Source organism: Manis javanica, chromosome 9 (assembly GCF_040802235.1).
Source record: "Manis javanica isolate MJ-LG chromosome 9, MJ_LKY, whole genome shotgun sequence".
In the NCBI taxonomy this organism is placed as follows: Eukaryota; Metazoa; Chordata; class Mammalia; order Pholidota; family Manidae; genus Manis; species Manis javanica.
Window position 1 is genome coordinate 63,181,356 of NC_133164.1, and position 13,692 is coordinate 63,195,047.

The following is a 13,692-nucleotide window of genomic DNA, read 5'->3' on the forward strand; positions in this document are numbered from 1 at the left end:
GATCTACCACCCGGAGAACAAGCAGGGTAATAAACCCTTTTGCCCCAAGAACGCTCAACTGTCATTCCTTTGGTCTCATCAAATTTATAGTGAACTTGCCCGGGGCTGAAACCCATTGGCAAGACACATCCATACACTGACTCTTATTTCTTAACACTTTTGGAAGCCTGGTGAAGAGAAGTGATTTTTATTGGGTTCCCTTAAAAATCCTGAAGTTTATATCTAATAAATTAGGCTTTTAATGTTCAAAATAGAATGCATTATGATTGTCCTACACATATGATAGAGAACCGGAGCAGAAAGCACCCACCAGGTAGTCCGATCTGGATGCCACCCGCACCAACTTGGCAGGACAATTCCCAGCAACCTCCTCATGCCAGGGTGCCTCATGGTCAGTATCCCCTCGGTGGGGCTGGGGGACCCAGCTGATGGGTCAAACACCAGTCTGGATGTTGCCGTGAAGGTATTTTTCAGAAGTGGTTAACATTGGAATCAGTAGACTTATGGACAGCAGATGACCCTCCATATGTGGGTGGGCCTCACGCAATCAAAGCCTGAAGAGAAAAACCGGGAACACGGAATTCTGCCTCCAGACTGCCTTTGGGTCCGAGACTACTGCATGACTGCCGCCGGAACTGCCAGCTCCTCCCCCTCCCCTGCCCCGACCCCGACCCCGTGCAGATTTTTGAAATGTCAGCCCTTGTAATCACATGAGCCAGTTCCTTGGGATCTCTCTGACCACCAAATTGGTTCCATTTCACTGAAGAACTAGGATTAATAGAGACGCTATTATCTATATCTACTCATGAAGCTGAGGCCCTGCATGAATGTCAGGCCTGCACAGTCTCCCCTCTCCCTCTGCCCCCCTTTCCATGATGGGTCCTGAGCATCACTGTGAATTTCTTTTGCGCCTTCAGCTCAGCATGTAGCCTCAGTAGGATTACTTCCATCTTCTCTGGCATGGCAGAAGACGCTAGAGTACTGCCAGCAGCCGTTCTCCATTTTTCCGTAGAAACAGAATACTCACTTGTTAGGTGAACACTTGGCCATCTAGAACCAAGACTACATTTCCTTGTGTCCCTTGCAGGTATATATTGCCATGTTACTACGTTCTGGCCAATGGGATATAAGAGGAAGTGGTCTGTACAACTTGAAGGTACTGCTTGCTCTTCCTTCCTCCCTTTTGTTGGCAGAATTAGAAGTGGTGGCTGGATCTCCATGAGGTGACTTCGGGCGGGCAGCCATGCACAGGGGAGCAGTTACACAGGAGATGCCTGGGTGTCCAGAAGTGGGTGCCATTACGACCTTGAGCCCACCACCACTGGACTTCCTGGACTTCCATCTACTTTTAGTTAGATGCTTTTAAATTTCCAAGGCTTATATTTAAACAGAGAAGATTTTAACATTAAAAAAAGCAATTTAACCTAATCCTAACTAGTGTATATGGTAGGGGATTTCTAGCAAGGGAGTTTAACAATCAAACAGCTCAGGCTTGGAATTCAGATAACTCTACATTTGGATTCCATTTGGCCCGTAAGAGTTGAGTGACCTTGGTCAAATTGCCTTACCTTCTTAAACATCAGGTTCTTCTGCAAAATGGAGATAATAATTAATATCTAATTTGCAAGGTTGTTGTGAGGATTAAATTAAACCAAAGCTCCCGGTGCATAGTAATGGTTTAATAATTGCAGGTAGCCATTGCTATGGTATTTACTATTGTCACTATTTATTTTAAACATTCTTCTCTCTTCAAGCCTCAAGATCCACCTCACTCTCAGGGGTGACTCACCTCCTAGTTCACAGGGAAACAGAGATGTTGGGTGGGATTGCTGATGAAAGAACTCAAACCACAGGTGGTCTTTTCTTTTTCTTTTTTCTTGTGCACGTCCCTTACTGAAAAATGTGGTTGTAAAGCCATTAGGCCAGAGCCAAGGGGCATCTGGGTCAGCTTGGGGGGAGCTGCGGCGGCCCAGAGGGGGCACTGGAGTCTGGGTTGGGTAAGGAAGATCTATGTCTGGGAGGGCTGCCTGTGGGAGGAAGTAGAGCCCGGCCAGGTGAGGCGGGCATCTTGTAGGAGGGGCAGACTGGCGCAGGTTGTTGGGGCCCAAGCAAGGCTGAGGAGGGCACGTTCAGAGAGGGGAAGCCTTAGAGGAAAGTTAGAGCCTGGAGTGAGGGCAGGAGGCTGCCCTGTAAGGAGTGACCCGGGGGGAGGTTGTGGGAACCCAAGCAAGGTGAAAAGGCTATGCATGTGGGAAGGGTGGGCTGCCTGAGGTGCTGGGAATGAAGAGGAGGTTATCATGCAGGGTTGGGCAGTAGTGGTGATAGGATATTGATTACATATTGATCAATAAGAACATATACTAAGGAAAATGGGAGCTGATTCTCACCATCAGAGAAGAGAGTTAATGAATATGGGAGGGGAGAGAACTACATCATGATGATGAGGGATTGGAATTGAAGGTATCAGTATGACCTCAAGTTTTTCAGCATAGGTAGATACAGAAATAGTACAGATGCCATTGTTTGTAGGTACATATATAAGTTCCCTACCTCTTCCTGCTAAGAAGGTATGGGAGCAACACCATCCCAATAGCAATGAGTACACCTAGCATTGCCACCTTGGCTTCTAAATACTGTTTTCAAGTGCAAGAAACTAGCACTTGTTGTGGAAATGGCTGATACCAAGACACTGTGTGCATTAGTAGTTGCTTCCCATTCCCTGGCAACCAATAATCTTTCTGTCCCTGTGGATTTTCCTATTCTGGATATTTCATGTAAATGGAATCACACAGTATATCTGGCTTCTTTCACGTAACATCATGTCGACAAGGTTCACGTGTATTATAGCATGAATCCAGATTTCATTCGTTTTCATGGCAGAGTAATACTCCATTGATGGATACAGCAAAAGTTTTTTGTCCATTCATTGGCTGAAAGATATCAGGAGATATCTTTATCCACTAAAGATATCCACTAAACAGTGGACTATTATAAATAATGCTAGTATGAACATGTGTGTACAAGTTTTGTACGGATGTTTGATTTCAGTTCATTTGGGTATATACTTAGGAGTGAATTGCAAGGATGCTCTGTTTAACTTTGAGGAATTGCCAAACTATTTTCTAAAGCAGCTGCATCATGTTACATTCTCACCAGCAGTGTCCGAGGCTTCCAATTTCTCTGCATCATCAATAAGACTTGTTATTGTCTGTTATTTTTTGATTATGGTCATCCTTCTAAGTATGAAGTAGTATCTCATTGTAGTTTTGATTTGCTGTTCCTAATGATAATGATGTTGAGCATCTTGTCATATGTTTACTGGCCATTTGTATGTCCTCGCTGAAGAAAAACCTATTTAACTCCTTTTCCCATTTTTTGATTGGTTTATTTGTCTTTCAGTTGTTGAGATGTAAGAGTTCTTTATATGTTTTGGATATAATTCCCTTATTCAGATTATGATGTATAAATATTTTCTTCTATTTTTTTGTGTTGCCTTTTTACTTTCTTAATGGTGCCCTTTGAAGCAAAAAAAGCTTTTAATTTTATCAAGTCCAATTTATCTATTGTTGCTTGTGTTCCTTGTGTTTTTGGTATCATATCAAGAAACCTTGCCAAACTCAAGGTCATAAAGGTTTAATTCTGTGTTTTCTTTTAAGAGTTTTATTGTTTTAATTCATATAGTTGGGATAAGAGTTAACTTGTATATATTATATATAGTAATTTTGTATATGGTATGCATTCAGCTTTGTATATGGTATGAGATAGAGTACCTTTTAATTTTTTTGTCACATTCTTTTGCATGTGGATATCCAGTTGCCCCAGCACCATTTGTTGAAAAGACTATTTCTTCTCCACTGAACTGTCTTGGCAACTTTATTGAAATTCAACTGACCATAAATGTAAAGGCTTATTTATGGACCCTTAATTCTATTCCATTGAGCTATGTCTTAACTTTATACAAGTAGCACACTGTCTGGATTACTGGAGACTTGTTTTAAGTTTTGAAACTGAGAAATGTGAATTTTCCAAATATTCTTTTCTCCCCCCCACCCCCACAAGATTGGGCTATTCTAAGTCACCTGCATTCTCATGTGAATTTCAGTATGAGCTTGTCAATTTCTGCAACCCAGGCAACTATGACTTTGATAGAGATTGCATTGAATTTGCAGATCAATTGGGGGTGGAAACTGCAATCTTAACAAAATTAAGTCTTCCAATCCATGAACATGGACTGTCTTTCCATTGGAGAGAAAATTTCCAATTTTCTTGTGCAGACTTGTTTCACTTCCTTTGTTAAATGTATTCCTAGGTATTTAATTCTTTTAGAGGCTACTGTGAATGGAAGTGTTTTTTAAATTTCATTTTCAGATTGTTCATTGTTAGTGTATACGATTGACTTTTGTATGTTGATTTTGTATCTTACAACCTTGTGAACTTATTAATAGCTTTTAGTGGGTTCCTTAGTATTTTCTATATATAAAATCATTTCATCTGGGAAAATAGTTTTGCTTCTTCCTTTCTAGTCTGGATACTTTTATTTTTTCATCTAATTGTCCTTGCTAGAACCATACTGGACAGTATAATGTTACAAAGAAGTTATATAGAATCTTGCTAGAACAGTATAATGTTACATTGAACTGGTGAAGGCATACATTCTTGTTTTATGACTGAGTTTAGTGAGAAAGTATCCAGTCTTTCACTATTAACTATGACGTTAATTTGGTATTTCATTGATGCCTTTTATCAGGTTAAAGAAGTTGTTCAGTGTTTTTATCATGAAACGGTGTTGAATTTTGTTAAATGATTTTTATGTGTTGACTAATCATGTGGTATTTGTCTTTCAGTCTATTAATATAGTATACTACACAACTGGTTTCATATAAAACCAAACTTGCTTGGGATAAATCCCACTTGATCATGGTTTTATATGTTGCTGGATTCCATTTGTCAGCATTTTGTTGAGGAGTTTCGCATTTATATTTATTAGGAAGATGAGTGTAGTTTTCTTGTGATGACTTTGTTGTGTTTTTGTATTACAGTAATACTGGTCTTAGAGAATGAGATGAGGAAATATTCTCACCTATTTTGGGGAAGTGTTTGTAAAGTATTGTTATTTATTTATGTGTAGGTAAAACAGGCAGTTGTGTAAAAGACATATAAAGATAACAAAGTGTTTTCAGTATCAGAAAGTCTTTTCAGCACCCTCTCCTATCACTCCATTCTTTTCCCCAGATATGAATACATCTGTTTCTTCCCTAGACATTATAAAATTATCAGCTACATAACAGAACTCATGAACTTCCCTTGGGGACTTGTTCCTCCTCCTGGCCTAACAAATCTAAAATTCTTCTTTCCTCATCTGTATCAGTTCAGATTAGACTCAACTGTGAATAACAGACCTTACATAACAGAGGCCTACATGTGATAGTGGGTTTACTTCTCTGTCATTTTAAACTCAGGAAATAGGCAGGCAGTCCAGGTCTGATGTGGTGGCTTCACTGTTAACTCTTTAGGAACTCAAGCTCCCTCCAGTCACTACTCTGCCGTTCTCAGGGTGCAGTCTTTATCCTCCTGACCCCACAATGGGTGTTTGCATTCCAGTGATAGGGCAGAGAGGGAACAAGACGTAGGCAAAGGGCATGTCTCAACTGTCTGTTACCAAAGGTTCCAGGAAACTGTTGCCTGGCACACCTGTTTGCATCACATTGCCAGGATGTGCCCACGTGGTCTCCTTAACTTCAAGGTAAGCTGGAACTACAGCTTTTACTATGAATCAACATGGGCCCACAAAATAGGTGGTTTATTACCATGGGAAGAGAGGAGAGGTAACAAGTAGTTACTACCACACATTCAATCTGTTGGTTCTGTCCCCAACATTTGTCCAAATACATCATCCTTTTTTCTTCTCAATTCCTCCTTCTCTTGTACAAACCCTAATCAATTCTCACCTAAATTACCACTGTGGCTTCTTAACTGGTCTAACTTCTGTCTCTCTTTCCTCCACAAAATTGTGCATTACATGTTTTTTAAAATACAGATGTAATCACATTAATTGCATGATAACTTTCCAATTGCCTTAAAAAAATGAAACTTCTAAATGTGGTTTCCATCTATCTGAAGTCCTTTCCTGATCTAGTTCTGGCTTACACTTCACCTCTGTCTTTCTCACTCTCTATTTGAACTTTAGGCTCAAGTCATACTGAAATTCTGGCTTTTTCCTTAATATGCCATATTCTTTTATATTTTAGTAGCTGGTAGATTGAATACAGCAATTTTTTAACCCCTGTCTGTTTACAATGTGACTTTGTAATTCTTCCCATCAAGAGATGGGGTCTGTTTCTCCACCCTTTGAATTTGCTGGTCGTGTGACCTGCTGTGGCCAGTGGAATGATCTGAAATAACTGTGCCAGTGCTGAGCCGGGCCTACCTAGCTGACTTTGTGTACTTCTGTTGCCCCAGGACCTCTGCCTGTGCTGTGAGACTAAGCCAGGGCTCCGTGGTGGGCAGTGAGAAGCCAAGTGGAGAAGTGCTGAGTCATCCCAGCAGAGGCCTGCTCTGCCATCCAGCCTCTGCGGACTGGCCAGTTGACCTCAGACCTGTGAGCCAGCCCAGCCAACGTCAGTCAGGCCACACTCATATCAGAAGGGCCTCACTGACGCGTAGACTCATGAGACACAAGAAACAGTTCTGTTTTACGTCACTAAGCTCTGGGGAGACATGCAGTGTTCCCCATGGCAACAGCTCAAGGATACAGTTATCTTGCTTATGCTTTTAAGTCTATGCAGTACCACATTTTTCTTTGATTTGTAATTTCCCATTTCGGACAGTCATACTACTTGCAATTAGAATTCTTAAAGTTTCTTAATTGTTTAATTTTCAATCCTGTTCACACTGCCCTTGAAAAAAGACTAAAAATTTAACTGTTTGCTTTTAATGTCCCACTATCAGCTTCTTTAACAGTGACTAAAGTCACCCTATTTGATTTCTCGTTTTATTTGCTTCACTAATTTTCTGTTTTGAAGTGAGCCTAGCGATATTGCTGAGCAAATTGTTCTCACTGCAGGCTTACTGGCAACTAAGTAGGTTCTTATGACCTGTAGTTTCCAGTTCTTTAGATTTTAACACCATTTGCTCACAGCTTCATTTGTTATATGCCAGTTGGAACGTGGCTCAATTGTCAGTCCTTAGTGCAAAATGGTGAAGTTGTGACACAGTGGACCTGGTGAAAGGCACAAAAATGATCTCTCTGATCATGGAAGCATTCCTGGAAGTAGCCTGGGAAAGGCACTTGTCCACACCCTGGAAAGGCCCTCCTGGGCTGTTCCCCCTTCTCCGTGCTGCCCCCAGCCCACTGCCCCCTCATTACTCGTTCTTGTTTTTATGTGTCAATCCTCAAACGTCTGAAGGTGTCATTAATCACGTCCTGTGTCCCACTGTACACGGTGATGCCTCATCGACTTCATACTGAACACAGTATATTTAATTATTTTGAAGAGGGAACTCTACTGGCAAGACTTGTGCTATGTGCTTCCTGCAAGATCTCATTTCATCAAAAAGCTTTCCTGTCACAGGCCAACCATTTCTGATGTCAAAGTTAAGAATCATTTACATAATAAAACAATAATATTTAATGCCTGTCATCAAACCATATTGTAAACACTAATTAGTTATACCTCATTGTATTCTGGCTGGGCTCAGTAAATTATGATGCTCGTTTTATAGACATTGAAACACAGACAGGAGATGAGTGACTTGCCTGAGGCTCCGCAGAAGATGGTGTTAAAATTGGGATCCTAACTCTTGTGCTCAGTCCGCTAGACCTCTCTGGATTCATAGGATACATTTTTAAAGGAGTACCAGGCCCTCACATAATCCAGTGAAAAAGTCCTGCCACATCAGCCATTATGTTTTGTGTGATACATTTAAATAAAAATCCCTAAGCATTAAATATTTAAGAAAATTTTTAATGAGAAGACTGAACATCGTGAATGCCTGGCACTTGTGTATCGTGGCCTAATTCTCTCTAATGGGCTATGATTTCAAAATGAATCCAGCTCCTGATCCTCCCGTAGTTCATGAGCATGATGATTGGGTGGTCACGTCTTGGTGTGGCACAGCGCCTCCCACAAACTTGTCACGACGTCGGCGCGTTACCCATCTCACTTGAAAAAAATGAAATGAAATAATCCAACTCCTGCCTTTCTGGTAACCACACTGCCATGTTGGGCAAATCAAGCCAACGGTGTGGCAGGAAAGGCCCTCTTTTTTTTGTTTTTTATTTATTTTTTATTGAAATATAGTTGATATATAATCTTTTATTAGTTTCAAATACACAACATAGTGGTTCAACAGTTGCCCATATTATTAAATCCTGACCCCCACTGGTGCAGTTACTGTCGGTCAACACAGGAAGATGTTACAGAATCAATGACTATATTCTCCGTGCTGCACTTTCATCCCCATGACCAATTTATACTATGACTGAGATTTTTGTGTCCCTTTATCTCCCTCCCCCTCCCTACTCTCCCACCCCAACTCCTCCACCATGGTAACCACTAATCACTTCTCAGTGTCTATGAGTCTGCTGCTATTTTGTTCATTTTGTTTTGTTTTGTCTTGTCTTTAGATTCCACATATAAGTAGAATCATATGGTATTTGTCTTTGTCTACCTGGCTTATTTCACTGAGCATAATACCCTCTAGGCACATCCATGTTGTTGCAAATGGCATGAGATTTTTTATTGTTGAATAATATCCCATTGTGTATATGTACCAAATTTTCTAGGCAAGGCCTTCTTGCTTAAACACTGAGTTCAGTTCTCAGGAGATTAATGGGGCCACATTACCAGGTGATGGAGCACTGAACCTAAAATTGGTGTCTCATCAACAGTTGAAGGGAGAGGGTTGCCTTGCTGTAAAGTTCTTTGCTCTTTAAAATTCTGGACACAGTTTACTTTTTAAATTATTAACTGATTTTTCCTCCATTAAGAGTGTTTCTCAGACTGGTAATGGAAGTCTTGCCTTTGAGCTCTAAATGAGGTAGTTTGGATTGACTCCAGGTCTCAAGGTGTTAACATGCCTGCCAGTCTAATCACCAACAGGATTTTCTGTTCTCTCAGTGGCTGAAACTATAGCCTTTAAGTTCTAAAAAAGCCTTCAAAATATGACTTCAAAAAGCATAAAACCATTTGTATTTCATTGGGATAGTTCACTTAAATTCGAGAGGCTCCAATGATAAAGTTCTAAAACAGTATTGCCAAAGTGAGGTAAATTTCTTCCCTAAAATACATAAAGTGTGTCAACTTGCTGATTTTGGTCTGTGATCTGCAAAATGGGGTTATTTGTGTTATACCCATCTGGTGAGTATTTCATTTGCTGAACATTTGACAATTCAAAAGTGTTTCATTAACCAATTTATTTGGGGAACTTGAGAGAATGAGGCATGATGTAAGGCATGTGTGGTGCCTGTCCATATTTACCTTATAACCCGTATCAGTAAATATAAATTCATATTGGAGAGTGCAAGGGAAGAGGGGATATGGCAAATCAAAGATGCTACAAAGTCTTTAGCCTTCCTCCCATTGAGAGGTGCGGTCTATTTCCTTGAAGCTGGCCTGGCCTGTGACTTGCTTTGACCCAAAGGACACTGTTAGAGAAGCTGTATGACTTCCAAAGCAAGACCTAGAAGATTTGCTCTTCCCAGCTAGGTGTCTTGATTCTCCTGTTCTTGAGAGGCTCCCCCAGAACTCTGCTGCCACTCTGAGAGGTGCACAACCATCCCTGGTGGCCATCCCTACTGCAGCTCCCCGCCATGTGAGGAGGCTATCTTGATTGTTCCAGCCCAAAGGACCCCCAGCCTTTCAACTCTTCAGCCTACACCACAGAGAGCAAAAGAGTCACCCACTTGGGGCACAGAATCACGAGCAATAACAGATGATGTTTTAAGGTGCTAAGCTTTGGGATGGTTTGTTACATGCCAATAGATAACCAGTGGGAGAGGGAATAATAATGTTTAGAATAGATATCAATGACCCACAAAATGTAGATTCAGTCTTCATCTTCTCTGCGGGCACACAGACCCTCCCTGGAGTCCCTTGAAGAGACAATGAATAAATATTCATTAATTCCCTTTCCCCAACTTTGCTTGTGCTGTGCTCCCTGTCTGGAATTCCCTCCACTCTTTATGCACAAACAAATCGGACCTACCCTCCAGGGTTCCACCTCCAGGGAAGACCTTCCCATTCCCTCAGGTCCTCAGCATTTTCTCCCTTTCTGACCCCTTCTAAGAATCATAATCTGGACCACTCCTTTGATTCTTTATTTTAAAACAACTTGATTGTGGTAATAACTGATATACAATAAGTTACATATTTAGAATGTACAATTTGACACACTTTCCCACATTTATGTACTCATGAAACCATTACCGCAATCAAGATAATGAGCATATCCATCACTTCTAAAAGTTTCTGCATGCCTCTTTGTAATCTCACCTTCACACCTATCTCCCTGCCTCCACCCCAGGTAATCACTGATCCTTTTCTGTCACTATAAGTGAATTTGCATTTTCTAGAGATTTATATAAATGGAATCATACAGTATATACCTTTTTGGGTCCGTCTTCTGTTACTCAGCTAATAACTTTTAAATTTATCCATTTGTTATATCAATCATCCATTCATTTTTATTTTTATTTTTTTGCTGAGTGGTATTCCATTATATAGAAATAATAAAATTTTCATCCATTCACCTATTGATGGCCTTTTGGATTATTTCCAGTTTGGAGCTTTAATAAATAAATTTGCTATGAACATTCATGTACAAGTCTTTGTATGGGTATATGCTTTATTTTCTCTTTGGAAATTATCTAGAAACAGAATGGCTGGATCATATGGCAGGTGTATGCTTAACTTTTTGAGAAATTGCCAAACCGTGTTCCAAAGTGGCTGGACCATTTTACATTCCCACCTGTATTATATGAAAATTCCAGCGCCTCCATATTCTTGCCAACATTTGGTACGATCAATATTTTAAATTGTAACCATTGTAATAGGTGTATAGTGGTATCTGATTATGGTTTGAATTTGCATTTCCTTAATGATAAGTGGCATTGAGCATCTTTCGATGTGCATATTTGTCATCTGAATATCTTGTTTGGTGAAGTATGTTAAGATCTTTTGTCCACTTTTTGAGAGCTGTTTATTTCCTTATATTGAGTTTTTAGAGATCTTTATATATTCTGATTATAAGTAGTTTGTCAGATATATGCTTCACAAATACGATCTTACAATCTGTTGGTAGTTTTAAAAATCTCAACTGTTATTTTGAGGATCAGAACTTCACATTTTTTCAAATTTATCAATTTGTTCTTTTATGAATTGAGCTTTTGCTGTTGTCTCAAAGAAATCTTTGTCTAACCCAAGGTCACAATGATTTTCTCTTGTTTTCTTCTGGAAGTTCTATGATTTAAGGTTTGCTGTTTAGGTGTACAGTACATTTTGCATTACTTTTTGTGTATAATGTGAGGTATGGCTCAAAGTTCAATATTTTGCATATGAATGTATAATTTTGTAGCCCCATGTGTTGGAAAGACTATTTTTCCTCCACTGAATTGCCTTTTATCTTTGTCAACATCAGTTGTACATACATTTGTGAGTCTATCGCTGGACTCTTTGGTACGAAATCCCTGCCATTCTTACCTTTTTCTTCTGCAGTTAACATGTCTTTTTCTCTGGTTGCTTTTAAGATTTTATAACTGATTTGAACATTTGATTAGGACATGTATTGATGTCCCTTTGTTCACTTTTTTGTGTTTGGACTTCATTGATCTACTTGGATTTGTGAGTTCATGGTTTTTATTGAGTTTGAAAGTTTTTGGCCATTATTTCTTCAATTTTTTTTAATCCTTTGGCTCTCTTCTTTGCGTACTCTAATTACAGGTAGATTAGGCTGCTTGAAGCTGTCATATATCTTACTGATGCTCTTTTCATCTTAACAAATTGAATAATTAATTAATAATTAATAATGTGTGTGTTTCATTTTGGATAGTTTCTGTTGATATGTCTTCAAGGTCACTAATCTTTTCTGCAATGTCTGATTTGTCATTAATCTCATATAAATAAAGTGAATGTATTTTTCATCTTGAGCAATATAATTTTCATTTCTAGAAGTTTGAAGTGGGTCTTTTTAATATCTTTCATGTCTTACTTAACTTTTTGAACATGTGGGGTACAGTTATAATAACTATTTTAATGTTTCTATCTGCCTATTAACATCTGTGTCCGTCCTAGGTTGGTTTTGATTGATTTCTTTTTCTCCTCATTATCAGTTATGTTTTCCTTCTTTTTTTGCATTCCGGGTAATCTTTAATTGGATGCCAGACATTGTGAATTTTACCTTGGTGGGTGCTGGATACTTCTGTATTTATATAAGTATTCTTGAGCTTAGTAATGGGATGCAGTTAAGTTGTAAACAGTTCAGTCCTTTATAGTTTCACTTTTATGATTTGTTAGGTGGGTATGGGGTAATGCTCAGGCTAATTATTCACCACTACTGAAGCAAGACTTCCTCAGTAATCTACCAAATGCCCCTTGAGTATTTCCAACTTGGCTGGTAGGAACAGGCACTGCTCCTGGGCCTTTGTGACCACTGGGCAATTTCCCTCTAACCCTTTTGAATGGTCTTTCCCCAGCCTTGTGTAGTTTCCTCACAGGCATGTACTGATCTTATTCTGCAAATACTGTAGGGGACCCAAACAAGATCTCTAGGATTCTCTGTATGCAGCTTTCTCCTCTCTAGTATTCTGTCTTGAAAATTCTAACAGCCTTGGTGTCCATGAACTCTTGGTTCAACCCCTCAACTCAGGGAGTCCACTAGGCTCTTTCTAAGTCCCTCTCTGTTATGGCCTGACCTGTTTTCTCCCCAGAAGATGTTAAAATCCTAATCCCCAGCAACTCAGTATGTGACCTGATTTGGAAATAGGGTCTTTATGGTGGTAATCAAGTTACAGTGGGGTTGTTAGGGTTGCACCTTATCCAATGACTGGTGTCCTTATAAGAAGAGGAAGTTTGGATACAGACACGTACAGAGGGAAAGGATGTGAAGACACAGGGAGAAGGCCATCTACCCAAGGAGGGACTCAGGCTGCCAGAAGCTAGGAGAGAGGCCTGGAATAGATCTCACAACCTCATAAGGAACCAGCCCTGCCAACATTTTGACCTGGACTTCCAGCCTTTAGAACTGTGACCAATAAATTTCCGTTGCGTAAACCACCAGTTTGTGGTGTTCTGTCAAGGCAGCTCTAGGAAAATAATGTATCCTCCTTGCGTTGCCATCTGGGCGCTCTCTCAGGCAGAAAGCTGGATTATTGTAGGGCTCACTGAGCTTGTTTCCCATCTCTTAGGAATCACAGTTCTTTGTTGTCTGAGGCCCAGGTCTTAAAAGCCACCATCTTTGATTTCTGGTGTTGTTTGAGGTGGAAGGGGAATTCCAATCCCTGTTCTCCTTCTTGGCTAGAAGCACACGTCCTCACACATTTGATTCTTAATTGCATATGGTATCATCACAATCAGTTTAATCTCATGACCATGTCTTGGCTGCCAATGGGGTCTTAAGCCCTGAGATCAGAGGCTATGTCTAATGCTTCTCTGTACTGACCACAGTGCCTGGGCTGGTGCCCTGCACACAGTAGGA

General features: G+C 40.1%; 1 protein-coding gene and 1 non-coding gene across 2 annotated transcripts in view; one reads left to right on the forward strand and one right to left on the reverse strand.

Annotated features, from left to right (window-relative positions):
• KCTD1 (potassium channel tetramerization domain containing 1) overlaps positions 1–13,692 on the reverse strand; it is a 174,917-nt gene that overhangs the window by 126,095 nt on the left and 35,130 nt on the right. The gene's annotated exons all lie outside the window — the stretch shown is intronic.
• On the forward strand, positions 8,061–8,164 carry LOC118974063 (small nucleolar RNA U13). Its single transcript, XR_005063647.1, has one exon. It is a non-coding gene; the product is annotated as a small nucleolar RNA U13 (small nucleolar RNA).